Source organism: Neopsephotus bourkii, unplaced genomic scaffold (assembly GCF_033783945.1).
Source record: "Neopsephotus bourkii isolate Nb327-2 ecotype Australia unplaced genomic scaffold, CSIRO-AGI_Nbou_v1 NB_1572, whole genome shotgun sequence".
NCBI lineage: Eukaryota > Metazoa > Chordata > Aves > Psittaciformes > Psittacidae > Neopsephotus > Neopsephotus bourkii.
In genome coordinates this window covers 7,432,111-7,444,053 of record NW_026902048.1, presented here as the reverse complement: position 1 = coordinate 7,444,053, position 11,943 = coordinate 7,432,111, and the positions used below count along the sequence as shown (strand labels likewise).

Genomic DNA, 11,943 nt, shown 5'->3' with positions numbered 1-11,943 from the left:
CTATCTAATAACTGTTCTTTTTTTCTTCTCTTTAATATTTTCAACTGCAATGGAACTAGATTTTTCCAAAGGAAAAGTTTGTAGCCAACCAAATACTTCTATGTCATAAGATGAATGATTACAGCTAAAGCAGCTACGCTTTCAGGATTAGTCTTACCTAAATATTTCATTCCTTCTTGAATCATCAACTCCTTTTTACATAAATACTAATAGAGTTTATAGATCATTCCTGAAAGCAAAGTTTGATTAGAAAAACACTGGGGAAGAAGAACTTCAGTGTTATCTAAAGGACAGAATTTGCTATCATCAAAGAACCTATGGCAAGATGATAGATAGGTTGCTTATTTTTGATAGTGTTTTTATTTTGAACAAGAGGACTATCATAAGTCTTTTGCTACTTTTACCATTGCTGGATTATTATAATGAAGCATTTACATGAGTATAAAACCGTTAGGCATTGTCTGACTCTCTGGGACTCACTGTTCTGCAAGGATTGGGCACCACATGCACGTCCTGTACTGTGGAATTCATTGAGAACTGTCAATACACACTTCCTTCAGTAAATTAGAAAGTATAAGAAACCCTGTGGCAGGCAAGATGCAAGACTGATGAGCTGCAATCAGCATAAATTACCACCTGAAAAGGAGATATATCCAATACACAAGGAAAGAGAAAATATCTATTATGACTATCGGAAAAAATCCAGGTGCAACACGAACTTGAAGTCACAAGATTGGTATTTACATCAGCAGGAGCTTTGCAATAACACAAGACTCTGCTCATGTCTAGACACCATCAAGATGGGCACACATCATCACTGATAGGCAATCCCAGCTCCCTTGTGCACCAAGCTAGCTTTAATCTGCATTTACAGACTCTTTCTAGCAGAACCACACACCCACAATAGAAGGATATATCCAAGTCCTGAGCAGCACCTATGCCAACTGCTAAAGGCCTGGGTCTAGCACCATGAGACAGCAGAGGACCTGTGTTCTCTGTGTGCTGGCCCCCTGCTCTGAAGACCACCTTGTCAGACTCTCCAGTGACCTGGGATAGCATTAGAACTTGGTCTTTCCTTAATAATCCAGCTAATATGGAAAAGCTTCTCCCACATGCTGCTGGGTTTGCCTGGTCCCCAGGTCCTGTCCATGCTTCTTGCACCAAAGCCAGATGCTCAGCACCCAACTCAGAGGTTGTTGGAGGGCAAACAGAAATAAAAAGGGTTAAATCTTCCAGAGGAGCAGTTCTTGCAGGAAGTTTTCTGCATCTTGTGCAGGTCCAGCAAGGCCTGTTTTTCTCCTATGGACTGTTGTGCAGCAAGGACTGAGGCTGAAAATGCTCTAATAACTCGTGAAGATGAGAAAAGGAGATTGGTGACAGGGATAAGAGCAGCCCAGTGTCACCAGGCACCCTAGTGGGTGACACAAATCATCCAAGTTATGGATTTCATTTAGATCTCCCTGTTCTTACTACATGTGCACAATTCAGGTAGCAATCTCCTCCAACAGCTCTTGTTAACTGGGCGATAAGTACCACTGATTACCAGCAGGCCTAACAACATCTCCTTTACCTGCTTCCCCAATGGAAGATGCATTGATAAAGCTTCCTTTTGCAGGAGGAGAGATCATATCTGAAAAGTGTTAATAGTCTAATGCCACTTTCAAAATAGCTTGTGCCAGCTAAGTTTATCCTACCTCTCAGCACTTTAAAAACAGCAGCTCCAAACACTTTTCCCCTACCACTTTATCAAGATTTATATGAGATTTGGGTTCTCTATTCCAGCTTGATTTGCCCAATTTTTCAGCATTCTGTAATCAAACCCCAGGAGGCCCATGACTCCTGCACATGACATCACCTGCTTTCGAGATGCTCCTGTGCTCTGAAATGAAGAAGTAACTGTGTCAGGCAATAAGCAGGACGAGAATATTTCATGAATACAAAAGAAACAGTTAAAAGTCATCAATTTATTTGGCAACATGGATGTGCTTTTGTTTGGTGGGAAAATGCCATCCCTGGCTTTTTTAATCTCGGGATGCGCTGATGTATCGTGGCACTTTGTGCTTTTTCAGTGCTGTGCATTTCCATCCATTTTGTTCCCTCAAGTGGGGCAGGCTTTCCAATGGATTACCACCATTTAGTAATTACAAATATAAATGTCACTGCTGTCAAATAACATAACGCACCTCACGCATCAGGACGCAAGCTGTTTAAAATCAAGCTATTATAGTAAAGCCATCGCTGTGTGAATACTCCTTGATTAAATGCATAGACATTAATCATTTTTAATAAAACCTGAGTTTTGTCAAGGCAGCAATGAACTTTCCAGAAGACAGAGGAGTGGAATGATGTTTCCAGAAGCCACTGTTCCTCCGGGCATCGCTTCAGCACTGCAATACAGCTCAAGTACATAATGCATAGCAGCAAGAAGCATTACTTCAAAGTGACTCCACACAGCAATATTGCAGCAGTCCTGAAAGCCGCAGCCTCAACATAAGGGAACCGCTCACCTGAGCACAAGCAGAGCCACTGCAATCGGAAGTGTTGTCTGCATAAGCACAGCCCTGGCAAACCAAGGCCAGGGTCCATGGTAATTGGTTTTACTGCCCTGTCAATCCCACCCCCAGGAAGAGGTTTCCCTGCCAGCCCACTCAATGCCAAGACAGTTCCTATTTTCCACGCTGTCAGTCTCAAATCCTAGCAGGTTTCAGGCTGTAGAAGATAGATTATCTCAGCAGCATCATGGCAGAGGCACTGCTGAGGATGGCCAGTTACTCAAAGAGAAAAGGGTAAATTCTTTCCCCTATGCTTTTCTATCTGTGTCAGACCCATCTGCCACCCACTGCTGTGCTCATCTTTGTCATGCCTGGGAACTGCAACTCCAGCAAAGGGTCTGCAGCACACATTAATTAAGCGGAAACATGGCTTAATGGAAGGATTCAGTTTCTTTACCTTTCCAGAGAAGGAATATTCTGGGAAAACAAGCTATGATTATTTCCCCCATATATTAAAAGAGTTATTTCACATCAGCATCAAATTGCAGTCACAGAGTGGAGCAGCTGCTTGGCATGATGACAGATTGCTGTATCAGTCATACCTGTGAACCTTATTTACAGAAGCATCACAAAAACATTGGAGCTGACGGCCATTCCATTTTGAGAGCAAATGCAGGAAAAATGTTTTCTATTCCACAGAATTTACAACTTCTTAAGAAAGACCCATGTGCAAACCAGTCCTTCAGCTGCTGACTTATTCAATAAAGAGTCTTAAAGGCATCCCCCACTTCAAGCCCATGGAGAGCTCAGAACCCCCACATGAACTGGGCACAGCCATAGTGACACCCAGCCCCATGCTGCTCCCTCTATGACCCCAGTACAGCTGCACATGCAGCTGCACAACAAGAGCAGACGAGGAACTGTTCTGGGCTAAAAATAGAGGCAACTCTTTGCAAATAGTCTCTTAAATTTAGCTTCAGAAGATGCAGCAAAACTCTGAATGAAGCTGATCTGTTAGGAGCAAGATGCATCCTGGCAGCCAGTGGCCACCATGGCAGGCTCATCTCCTCCCAGGAGACATAGTGTTTCTCTATGGTGCCCTTGTGCACATCAGCATCATGCACTGCAGAGCCAAGTGTCCCTTGGGACACCATGGTCCTCCCCTGGGACACCCCATCACAGGCACAGCCAGCCTCACCAGACAGACACAAAGCATCGCAAGGCACCTCATCTGACCTGCTGCGAGATGACCTGGTGGCTTTATCAGTCTTATCCAACAGCAGAAGCTCCTAGATGGTGGGGTTTGCTATTTTGTATAAGCTTTCCTGATCAGCTGAAACACACAATTATACATTCCTCAAAAGTTATCTCTCTGCAGCCAAAAAGCATCAGACAGGCAAAACACAAAGAAGAAATAAGTTGTCACAAATACTACAGCCAGAGTACACCGCCCTTCCCCTTCCAGCCCCCCTGCCCCAAGCCAAGCACGTGAACCAAAACTGCAGATCAGCCTCCTCTTCCCAGTATAAACATAACAGAAAGAAAGCACACCAGGACACATACCATACTGCCTCTTGCCAACAGAGCCAGTGCTGCACTTTACACTTGTAAATCCCTTCTGGGTGGTCATTACAAACTCAGGTCAATATTTGACCTCCCTGGCATCACATGGAGCAGCTCTACTGAACATTGCTCCAAATGCAGGAGCTCAAGCACAGCCCCAGGTATATTCCCTGAGAGACCAGAAGATCTCTTCATACTTAAGCAGGCTTTGCCCAGGTACAAGCCCTCTCCTGCTCCTCAGCACTCCACAACTAGAGACTGAGCCCCAAAGGGAAGCAAGCTATTCCAAGCGGAAGCAAAACCAAAGCAGCCACCACCCTGACCTGGTCCCAAGCCGCTCCTCTTCCCACAGCTACCTCCTCCTCTGGAAAGGCTCCTCATTCTCTTAGTCTCCAAAGTGAGCTCCTCACGCACCACAATCCACCTGATCTGGGGAGAAGCCTTTTATAAGCTCATGGTGCTTAATGATTATCAGGTGGTCTGGATTCGAGGCACGAAAACAAAGCTTATCTGCTCCACCTGAGAGCTCTTCCCCCAGTCCCCTGGCTTACCCAGGGAGGAAATGTGTGACTTCACGACAAACCATTTGTGGTCCCTCATGGAGAACACGTACGGAGGGGCCAGCCCAGAGAAAAGCGCTGATAGAGCATCCAAGTTGAAATACTTTTGGTGTTTTATGGAGTTTTTACTTTCTTTCTGAGCAAACAATCAAACTTTTCTATATGGTAGAAATATAAAAATGTGAGGGGGAGATTCAGCAGCAAAGCATTAAAACTAATGCATGTGATGAATACATGTATCTGCATCTCGCTCTGCACTGCAGTACCAGTGAGGACGTGTCTGCCCGTACCACCGATGACACCCCGCACTGTGGCTCTATCTGTAGAGCCAGGTCAGTGATGGAAGAACAACCTGGAGTCTAGTCTGCCTCATAAATCACTGAAGAAATTACCCAGTGAGGAAAGACCTCACTGGAAGAGGCAGAGAGAGCAGAGCCTGGCATTGCCACCCGGCTGTGGTGGCCAGCAGGGCTGGTTGGCAGCCTTGACCTGTCAGAATGAGGTCTCAGACCATGGTGTGCTGCCTCGCCCCTCACTGTTCAGCCCATTTTTAATGTGCAGATGTGACATTCATTTGTTTCAGAAGAGAGAACAGGTCCTCAGCAGTCTCCTGCACCACAGACCTGTCAGTGCTTGATGCTGGGGTGCTATGAGGCATCCCCCATTCTTGCCCATGCATGATAAATGAAAGCCAGAGTGACAGCCATGCTTTACAAGCAAAGGGAACCTTCCTGTGTGCCATTGCAGAAATCATGCTCAGCAAACACGTGGGTTTACTCTGCATGTGCAAATGTGAGCCCACAAAGATCACACAGGCATTACTTGCAAGAGCCCTGAAGCCCCTGTGTGTGGCCAGCTCAGGGCAGGCACAGGGGCTGAGATATGCTACAGCATCCCGAGGCGGCTCTAACTTACACCGGGGTGGATGTGCACCCAGGTTTTCCTCCCCATAGCAATCCAGAGAGCACAACATCCTCCTCATCTTCATCACCTTTGTACAAAGCAGAAGGAGTGAGTACTGATGGGGGGCTGGGAGATGTACAAGGAAGTGAAAAGGTCCTTTTGCCAAAGTGATGGCCATACAGTGGTAATGCAGCCCCAGAACCGAGCTCCAATCTCCCCACACATCATCCTCCTGATCTGAATCTGAAAATCTTTTGAAAAGCCTTTCATACACCTCAATTATCTTAACCACTAAGACATCACATTCCAGCATTGATTTGAACACACACCAATTATTTAAGTCAATTGCCTATTAAAATTCATTTTTGGTGAAAGGTCAGACCTGCAGATTGAAACCAGAGGCAGTGCTTTATGGCTATCAGGATTGGGATCTGCACACAAGTTCATTATCATGTTCCTACAGAAGTAATTTCTCTTGTCAAACTGCTCTGTCTGCAAGTGTCGCTGTTACAAGCTCTATTAATTAAGAGGGCTTTTTACTGTTATTAACAGAAAGTTTTAAATACCTCAGTCTCAAATAAAGATAGGTAAAAGGCATTGGGGCTTATAGCCAATGGCATGCTGCTCCTGATATTCAGAGAGAAAAGGAATTAAGTTTGCAGCTGGATATTAATTTTATTCAGTTACAGAAGATCTGAGGAGCTTTAAGACTCCCTATGGAGAATAGCAGTGCTAAATGGTACCCTCTTCCAAAGCTGCTGTCAACATCCTGGTTGCACAGGCAGGACTGTATCACTTGTAAAGTGTGGTGGCTTCTGTTAATCCACCTGAAGCCCACCAAGAGGAAAAGGCCACAGCAATGGCCTCTCCATGTCACCTTGAAGCTTCTGTTAACTCCTGATGAAGGGCAGCAGAAGAACAGCAAAGTAGCCTCAAAGCATTTACATTGCTCTCTCCCTTAGCAGCCAGAGCTGGGAAATCCCACCCTGGCTTCCTTTGTTTCCCTAAGTTGCCATCTGATTGTAAGGTCCTGGGAAAATAAAGGCCAGTTTACTCATGGGTTGCTCCATCACTGCTTGTATGTGTCTTCCCCCAGCACACCTGCTTCCCTTTGCATCCTTCTTCTATGTAAAGGGAGACGAGGCTTATGCACTGAGGGGGCATTGGCACTGAGGGCCAAACACAGCATTTCCTTCCAGAGTCTCAGAAGTGTTTTATTGCTTTTGATATTGACCCTGTAACTCTCCCCAGAGAAAAATTAATTTTCTTCTGAACTAAACATCATTTGAAAGGAAGCCAGCCATTCCAGTGGGAAAATGCTGGCATTCCCTTGGGAAAACTGGAAACAAGCCAAAAGGGAAGTTTTCATCTTAAAACGCCAGCTTGAAATACAACATTTGCATTTGTGCCCCCCAACAGCAGGCATAGCTTTCCTCTTAAGATGTTCTTTAAAAGGTTGTGTTTTGGTGGAAGGAGGAGGTGTTTGATACTTCTGATAGGAAAATCTGATCTCTGACCGTCTCTGAACATCTGAAAGTGTTTTGAGCTCCTTGCAACACAGCCTACATTATCATTTCTGGGTGCTGCAAGTTGCACAGATCAAGTCAACAAACTGTAAGCATCTTATGGGTAATTCTGTTCATTATGTCTCTTCCCAGCCCAGGGAATCGCTTCACTTGCACATGGCACCAACACAGACCAAGGCTGTGCTTTAATTACAGCTAATTCCATAGTTCTTCCAAGATTTCCTAACAGCTCTTTAAGCCAGTCACCAGGGAATAGTGAAACAGAAGCAAGTGGGAGCACATAGGTGTTGGAGGGTGAGTGGGTCCATTCCCATATGAGTCCTTCATCCCCTTATCTTTCACAATGAATTGACTTCTTGTTTGCTGTTGAGCACAGTTTGGTTTCTTGTGGCATGGTTAAATTTACTGGTTCTCAGCAAAGGTAAAAAGGAGGGATATTGCTGGCATCTCCAAAATGACCCCCAGGAAACACCCGCTGCTGGATACAGACGAGAAGCCCCATCCAGCTCTATGACTGGCTTTACACACATAACCATGAAAGAAAATTCACAGTAAAAATGGGGGGTTTTGTTGCCCTGCACCCACCCCTCTGCTTAAAATTTGGATGTCACTGAAATGAGAGGAAAAGTTTTCACTTACGACTAATGTTCGGAGCAAGCAGAGTAGCCCACTTCCAGTTGACTTCTCTCCCCAGCTCCTCATGTTCAGGAAGGTCTGGGATAGTGGGATTTGCTTAACTCAAAGTCTATGTTATTATTTATCCTCACAACACCTCCATTGAAATTAAGGCCAGGGAAGAACATACTTTACAGAGGAGTTGGTATCCTAAGTGGGAAGTGCTGGAAAGGCGCAGGTGAAGGGGCTGCACCAAGAGTACACATCTCTCTCTTGCACATCTCATGGGAAATGAGAAGGTGTCTCCTGAAACCAGGAGCAAACAGCCACGCAAAAGGAGATTGAGGATGGGGAAAGACATCAAAAAGCAAAAGTCCTGTTTGAAGGGATGCAGTGCTGGTCCTGCTTCTGGTTGGGTTGGGCTTGACTCCTCTCTTAAAAACTGTTTGAAAATAACTCCATGGACACCGCCTCTAGAAAGGACCAGTGGAGGGGATCAAGCTGCTCTTCCAATGCCCATAATGTTTCCAGTTCAGCTGCAGTGGCTGGTCTAAAGGCAGGTCGGGGCCTCTCTTGCAGCGCATTTTGTGATACAGGCACATACGTGCTGGGAGGAGAGCGGCATGGCCAGGCCAGCAACATTAGCAGATGGTGAGCATCTTCCATCTCAGCACAAGCCGCAGGGCCATCTCAGGAGGAGGGGAGGCTCAACACCTGCTCTTTGAGTTTCACACAGATCCCAGCAAGAGAAGGGATGATCCAGGAGCAGGAGGTGCATTACCTAGAGCATCATCTCCCCAGCTGTGGTCTCTGGAGGCCATGGCAAGACGCCTGCAAGACCACGGCTTCTGGGGACTGAAACTGCTCTGTTTGGCTGAAAGGATACATAGGGACAGTGCCTTGGAGCTGTGTAACCCAGGGGTTAAATCCCAAACTCAAATATCCTCTCTCCACCTCCCTTCCTTCCTTAAAACAGGATAAGTCCCTGAGCAGGACCTCGCAGTAATGCCTCTCCGAATGTGAGTGGCAAAGGGAAGGCATCTCAGAGCAACTTCCAAATGACCAGCATCATGGAGCTACGGCAAATTGGCTGAGCTCATCCCAGTGCCAGTGTGAGATGGTCCCTGGGTAGGGTACACAGCTGATGTGAAACTGATGCTACACTTGATCTTAGCTGAAAGGCCATTAAAAGGAAATCAGAAGAGACAGGCTAAAAGCAATTTATAGGGTTACAAAATGATGTATTACATGCACCATGGCTCCAGGTTTGCAGTAATTTAGACTGGTATTGATTGAGGAGCAACTGGGGCATATTCCACCACCTTTTTAATTTCAGCCTGATTTGGCCACTGCTTGCAGGTCAGCAGGCAATTTGCTGAGACAAAAACAAACCAAGCATTAGAGCAGCCTGAATCACCCTCTTCTACAAGTACCTTGTAAATAACTTTTAAGGCTGAACAAGGAGAAGAAAATGAAAGAACTGGTTAATCAAGACTGAAGTTTCAGGCTGAGAAAAAAATGGTTTCACTTCATAGTTAAGAAGGACTATCACTCACACATAGCATCATTGCCTGCCTTTGTTTTCTCAGACAAATATGCTATTTCCTCATATTACAGTGCTAATTCTGATTCAATGTGAACTGATTAGATACCAAAATAAAGCCAAAGTACACACAGTTTCTCACAAAGGCCCCTAATCGTATCATTGCAGCAATGGGAAGGATGACTTGGTGGGATTCCAGATTATTCAAACCATGTAATGGTGTAGGATTGTCTTTACACTCTGAGGAACAAGCTGTGAATCTGTGTGTAAATCCCTTATAAAGATAAACCTGGGATGACTTTTCTCCTGGAGGTAACGATTACAGTACTAAGGGTGCTGGCACATGGAAGGTGACAGTGAATAGTGGAAACCCATCAGTACCTGAGGTGGGGAAATTGCCCATCCACTGACATCAGGGAAGAAAACTTGCTACCCATCAGGTGATATTCAGGAGACAAAGCACAGGCAGAGGAAATGGGAAGGAAAGGTCATTTAATTCTTCATTCTGTCCCTTTGATGCTGGGGTTGAAGTGGTCCCCTCCTCACAAAGCTGCATTAGCTTGCATGAAATCTCAGTCCTTTTCCCTGCTCCTTGCTAGAAATCTGCCCCATGTAGGGGCAGAAGGTGGAGGAGGGACGTGGTAAAAAGGGGAATCACTTCAAACCAGTGAGTGTATCTGACTGCAAACTGCCTTCAGTGTCAGCAACAGCCCCAAGCTCACCTCTGCTGCGTGTGCTTATTGATCGCTTGTAGGTCATAGGCAAAGGTCTAAGTAAAGAAGATCAATTGCGTAGCTTATACCAGCCATAAGGTGCTTGATATAAATGGATTTTCCAAGTTTATTGTGACTATCAAAAGCTTGAACTCTGATATGCACAGGTAAAGAGACAGAGAAATCTCTGATTGGACTAATTAGCACTTTCCTGTGAGAAAAGCTCTTCTGATCTCTAATTGCATGTTCATTTCAGTCTTTTAATATCGTGCTTGCGAGGCTCTTTTCTGCTTCCTGCAGGTAAAGGGAGCTGTGTCCTCATATTCCGTCACATGTGTTGGTGGAGCGGCAGATGTGGTGTCCAGGTTTGTGGAAGCTTGGGAGGAAGCAGGAAAACTCTCTGCATTTACTTCAGACCAAGGAATTGATAAGGACCCATTTCTGGCTGGTGGGCTGTTTGATCTCATCGCGTCCCAGGCAAGATGAAGCACCACAGTTTTGGCTCATAATAAAATCAATTTGGGTGAAGTGAGGCAAAATAACTCCCATGGCCTTATGGAAATGATTACCTACTCCCAAATACACACGTGTGTTGGGAAGGCTCTGATGGACCCTCACAACTAGCACGGAAACATGCTCACTTCCACAGAACCTGATCCCACCCTTCTAATAATGAGTTGTACAATCAAATGAAAACACCTGAGCATCTCGTTCCTTTGCCTCAACTGCAGAAATCAAAGAACTCAAAGGTTATTGGCAGCTTTAATTAAAATTAGCTTTGAGATATAGAGCAACCTATAATGGTTATGGCTCATTCTAGATAGTACTGTAATAACCCTCTCTCATATTAAATATAGCAGCAATATTGTTCACCAGAGATGAGGACGTTAGCACAAAAAATCAGCCTTGCTGTCATGGGGAGGGCACTGAAGACAAGAAGGGGTCTAAGATGATTGTGTTGAAGGCATTTGCTCCTGAAAAAGAGGTATCTCAAAGCCACCTGTTCTCTTCAGCATCCTTTCCAGAGTCTCCAGCAGATTGAATTCCATCTCCCCTTACTCTCAGCGAGGTGCTGCCAGTGGGAAGGCAGTTTCCAGGTTCCTGGGCTCCATTGTATTTTCTAGGAGGATCTCATTCACATGGGCCATTTGTCACTGGCATAGAGCCGGAGGCACAGCCATTGCAGATGTGTCCACAGTTTCAACCCTGCTCAGCTTTTCCCATTCCAGGCCCTTGGCTCTGTCCAAGGGGTTGCAGCAAACACAAGGCTCAGCCCTGTTTACCCAGAGCTTAATGTTCGAGTAGGCTGACAAATATAACTGCTGCTTTGCTGCATTTCAGATGAGATGGCCACACTGTTGTTGTAGAAGGGCTTTAGTTGGAAGCCCATGAGGGTCTGTCTTGGCCTGGAGATGCAGAGAGTCACTGCAGATTAGCAAATCCTTGCTCTGAAGCAGTGAAGTCCAATGGCTCTGCAGATGTACCCCTGATGCAATACCTTAGGGACATACAGAGAGTACATCAGTAATACCCTCTGCTCACTTATAAATCCATGGTGCGGATGCAGTGTAACACCTTCTGTTCCCTCCTGTTGATTTAAACAGAAATGTTTTTTACCTGGTGCAAATCCACTCAGCACATTTCAGGAAGCCACATGAGGAGTGGATTTGACCCAGGTAAGTTTGTTTCATAGGTGGACATGGAAACCGCCCAAGTCAAATGGCCCTTGTAGCATTAGCCCGCTGCAATTTAATGGGTAATGGAAAATGTAGTTGCTTCTTCACATGAATGACAGCCAAATCTCCAGCGCATTTTCAAGGCATCTGAAAAACCTTGAGAGACTCTGATTTGATTTAAAGGAAGCCTTTTGGGGATGATGAAAACAGACCATCTGAAGGGACTCCAGTTGAGTATCATGAGGCAAAGTCACCCAAGATGACTCCTTTCTTTTGCAAACCACACTTCTATGCTTCCTGAAATACTGAGCATGTGCATGGAACTCATTGAAACAAGTCGTTGCTCAGAACA

At 45.4% G+C, this 11,943-nt stretch overlaps 1 long non-coding RNA gene across 1 annotated transcript; it reads right to left on the bottom strand.

Moving 5' to 3' along the window:
• Positions 1 to 1,712: 1,712 nt before the first annotated feature.
• LOC133221897 (uncharacterized) lies at positions 1,713 to 4,464 on the bottom strand. The gene is made up of 3 exons (XR_009728102.1): positions 4,373 to 4,464; positions 3,095 to 3,203; positions 1,713 to 1,879 (listed from the first exon to the last, which is right to left on the bottom strand). It is a non-coding gene; the product is annotated as an uncharacterized LOC133221897 (long non-coding RNA).
• Positions 4,465 to 11,943: the final 7,479 nt, after the last annotated feature.